The sequence below is a fragment of the Cupressus sempervirens genome, chromosome 4, assembly GCF_028749045.1.
Source record: "Cupressus sempervirens isolate cs-2001-9-10 chromosome 4, ASM2874904v1, whole genome shotgun sequence".
NCBI lineage: Eukaryota > Viridiplantae > Streptophyta > Pinopsida > Cupressales > Cupressaceae > Cupressus > Cupressus sempervirens.
The window spans coordinates 205,874,562-205,879,574 of record NC_143121.1 but is presented as its reverse complement, the minus strand read 5'-3'; positions in this window follow the sequence as shown (position 1 = coordinate 205,879,574).

Below are 5,013 nucleotides of genomic sequence, written 5' to 3'. Positions count from 1 at the left end.
AGAGTGAAGTCATTTTTAGAAACTGTGTCCAAATTTTGAAGAGAAAGAGAGGAGAGGTAAAAATTGTAGAGATGGGTAGTGATTTGATGCACATTGAACCGACGGTGATAAATGAAAATATGAGGAAGCCCCTAGTGTGGTACATTTTGAAGGAGGGTTGTTTTGTCTCGTTTATGGAGTCACTTAATGGGCACAATGAGAATTTCTTTATGCAATTTGTTAATTCCTAGGAGAATTGTAGAGTTACCATAAATGGTATCTCGTTTCATATTTTGGAGGAGGCAATTGCTCTGGTGAAAGGCTTGCTCATGAGGGGTAGGAAATGGCAAAAGGTGATGAGGGTGACAGATGATGCAAGCCTACAATGTTTCTTGATGAACCAATTCAACATATAGTTGGTTTGATGTTGGAGAAGCTTCTTCACCCATGTAATGAGGTTTATTTGGTTTTGATGAAATATTTTACCCTCGAAGGAAGGTATGGATTCTTCTATTACTATCACTTTCCTCTCAATCATTTTCACCATGGTGATTTAATTTCACTTCCTTTCTTCCTGCTACATGAATTAGAGAATATTGTTGTTGATGTGAAAGAAAAATGAAAAGGGGGTTAATTTTACAGCTTTACACAGGGTCTAATTTTTAGGCTATACCAATTCCACCTCACCCCGGCCCCCCTTGGGATTATGGAAATTGACATTCCTGTTCATCTGAACCCCCAACCCCAAATTGTTCCCCTTAGGATTACGGTTCCCAAAGCCCCTATCCCACAACCTTCACCTAGTGGGTCACCAATGAATTCCTCCCCCATGGGGAATAGAGGGAGATAGGATAAAGGGAAGGAGAAGGTGGTGGTGGAGTCAGAGGATGAGAGGAGAGGGGGTAGGAAGAGTTTGAGGAGGTTAGAAAAATCTAATGCTAAGAGGAAGTTGAAGTAGGGAGCCTCATAGGAGGAGGAGTCAGATTCAAAGGATTCGGGCTACCCCAAATAGAAGATGAAAGAAAAAGCAATTAAATTTAGGGTGGGAGGTATGGAGGAGGTAGAAGAGAAGGATTCAAACTCCTCTAGGTTAGATTTAGGTGATGGAAAGAAGAATAAGGATGTGTCACATGTTTCAGTGACAATTGAGCTAGGGTGTGTGGAGCTAACAAAGGATCAGTTCCTTGATACAGTGGATAGGATGCCCTTCCCCAAAATGATCTCCTCCCCTGTTAGGGTTGTATCTAAAAATGCTACTAACCCCTTATTTGTCCAAGATACCACAAATACTAGCACTAAGGGTGATCCGGGTGGTTGACATAAGGCTAGTAATGAGGTGTGGGAGAGAATTGATGCATTGGAGGAGAGAATGTGCCTACTCACCAAGTTCATAGTTAAAGTGACAGATGCAATGGTTACCACTTTGTGCTTGCTCAAGGATGCTGATGGGGACCTGCCTAAGGAGGACTCTAAGATGCTATTTGACTTCTTGGTGAAAGACTGGGTGAACATTCTCTTGGGGAGGAAAGAGGCCAAGAAATTTTAAGGGCTCCCCACCTTTTTCTTTTTATGTTGTTAATCCGCTAGTTACTAGACTTTTAGTGTGCAAGGCCGTTGTGCCTTTGTTAATATTTTTCTTTAGATTCTTAAGGTTGATAAAAGACATTTTGTTTAAGCCTGCTAATACTCTCTTAATTATGGTAGCAAACATTTTTTTTTTCTACCAGCAGTAGGGGTTAGTTTAGTTTTGATGGTAATCCACTGGTAGTTGACTAATTTTCTATTATGGGCCAGCCCCCTTGTTTTGGCTACTATTAATTCAAAAACTAGTCAACCAAATAAATATATGATCATGTTTTTTTATCTTATTAATACATTCTTTAACATTTTTTAATAACTTTTATTGCTCACTAATTATTAATCCAAAAACATATTCTCATTAGTAGCCTAAAAATTAAATCAATAATACCTTATGAAATCCTATTGGCAAGAACATGTATCTTCCCATTAGAGGCTTCAACAATAAATCAATTGAGTTACATAAAAATAAGGAAAAATAAGGAAAATCAATGTTAGCCTAAGTTGATTATGGAGGAATGACTAGATAGGAGAAATAACACATGGATGAAGTAAAAATAACAAATGGATGATAAAATACGATATTAACATTAAATAATATCTAGATAACTATGAAAATGGTACTGGTAGGGGGGCTCAAATGGAATATCTTGTTCAAAGTCCTCGAATCATCTATTGGCTTAAAGGTGAATGTCCCAATATCTTCTTCCTTTGTATATAGAACTTTATTCCCTTTGAAAGAGATATATCAAGCATAAGATCCATACATATTAAGTATTCATTCAGTACTTCGATTTGAAGAAGAATATTCAATCTTTTTTTAGTATAATTGTAATTGTGATCATGGAGTTGGGCAATAAATTTTTGGTCTATTTTGTACATTCAATGTACATGGAAATTCATTACTGCCACTAAGAAATATCAAGTGGATATGAGAAATTATTGTAAGACATGTGATTGCGAAAATGTTGTTATTAGGGTGTTGGAGGGTAGTTCACAAAAATAATGTTGTTATCAACATCAAATAAAATTGAAACGTCGCTGATTGATAATCCACAATCTTTCATTTTACACCTGTAGCTATTCAGATTCGATATAGACATATTTTGGAATTGTCGCTGCAATGTATTTCATTTAAATATCTACCACCTAACTGCAGTTAAGTTCATTAGAGTTAAATCATAGCCGTGATCTTTAACAACACTGATGGGACGCTTTTAATTAATGATTTAAACTGTAACTATAGTGTGTAGTAATATATTAAACTATTTACATTATAAATAAAATATTTACTGGCAAACCATTAGAATTTGGAGTGAATGATGGAATCTATTTTTAATGCTTCGGTTGTCCACTTGTATGTAGTTTAGATTTGATGCGGCTGCCCGAGGGAAGATCACACCTATGTGGAAGAAAAATGACTAAAACACACACGACTACAAGTTTAATGAAAATGCACACGACTTCCATTCTCACCAACGGAGCTGGACGTGGCAGAAACAATCAAAGGAATGTTAATTTTTTTTTAATGCTGAAATGTTTACATTGACAAATGCTTTCACTTAATTAAATTGAATATTTTATAAAAGAGAAAATAATAAATATTAATTAATAATATATGTAAAATTCTTAATGAATAATTTATTATTTTTTATAGTTTTATATTAGTAATATATAAAAAATCAAATAAAAGAAAAACTTTCTAAGTTTCCATATGTTACTTTAAGAGATTTTTAAATTTATATGAAATTATGTAATAAATAATATAAAAATAAATTTTAAAGTTTTATTATATTCTCATTTCAACAAAGACTTTAAATTAATATAAATATACAATCATCAAAATAGAAACATATATAATATAAAATAATACACATCTATCATATTATACATATTATAAAATGACAATTATATATATTGTTAAATAAAATACTAATTTGCCTATAATTTTTTATTGAGAGTTTAAGTCTCATAAATTTATGGATTATTTAAAATTTTAGTCTATTAATTTGTCGGTCTTACAATTTTTCACTTTGTCATATACAATTCAAAAGTTCAAAAACAGCCAATACGACCATCAAATTCGAGGCCTGCAGCCTTCAATTGGATGACCGACGATTGAATGTGATAGTTTAAGTTTTCTGAATTGAGTATAGTGTAAGAGCTTTATAATATCTAACTTCCTTCACATTTTAAAGAGTATACTGTATGATGGATCCATGCATCCAAAGCTTGAACTTCCTTCTTTCTTTTCGGCCTGCAACATTAGAATAGAATGAAGAGATTTAATACTCCATGGATACTTTCTCCTTCGTCAGTCTCATCCGTCAAGAATAAGATTATGCAAACAACCAATGTGCACTTGATTTTTTGCAAACAAGCAACCAATTTCCGATGTTGATAATCCCACAATTTTCTAGACTCTGTCAAACAATTTAGGTAGCTGGTTGCCCTGCTAAAAAATCCTATTATGCTAACTGAAACATTATTTTTTATAAGATGGTTAAATAATATGTAAGTGCAGAGAAGATGGCAAATCATTTATACCATCTTGTTAATATTTATATAATATAGCATAAAATCATTGAAAACTAATTAAATAGAAATTTAATAAAATATATAATTAATCTGTAATAAAATTATATTTTTTAATATATTATTATATATAATTATAATATGTTATATGTTAAAATAATCTCTCTCATACACAAACATATATATAATTAGAAATGTATATAACAATTAGAGTAGAATTTGTAGCAATCAACCAATCAAGGTTACTTAAAATGTATTAAAACACAGATCAAGATCAAAAAATACAAGCTAGAATTCAAATCAGTGTGTTCTTTTATATGTACACCACACTTAAACTTTCATTTCAATTTGTTTCCTTCTTTCCCTTGATAAATATTGTATTATACATTTTTTGGATACACAAACATATGTGCCCTTTGCATTGTCAAAGATTTTATTTGTACAATCTATTAGAATGGTTTAGTAAAAGGATCTAGGGCAAACATGGTAAATTTTAAAAAGTGAATATTTTTTCTTCTAAAATATTTCTATTAATTTTATTTTTCTTTCATTCAAATCAAATATTTTCTATAGTCAATTATTCATCTCTTTAATTTCAGGCAACACTCAGATTATACTATAATTAGAACTTTGCATATTAAACTATTCATCTCTCATGGTACAATCAAGCTCTCCCAACATATGCTCTTCAGATTAGTGAGTAAAGATAAAATAACTTGGCCATTTATAGGTGTCTTCTTTGTCCCATTATTCAATATCATGAGAAATTTTAGATTCTTAATAGATTTTTGAAATAGAGGAAGAAAATATTCACTTGAAGAAAACAACAGCAATAGAGACTTTTGTCCCACATAAATCTTTTTGGAATAATTAAGATCATTTCCCTTCACATTATTTCTATGTTATAATTAACTAGTAGTG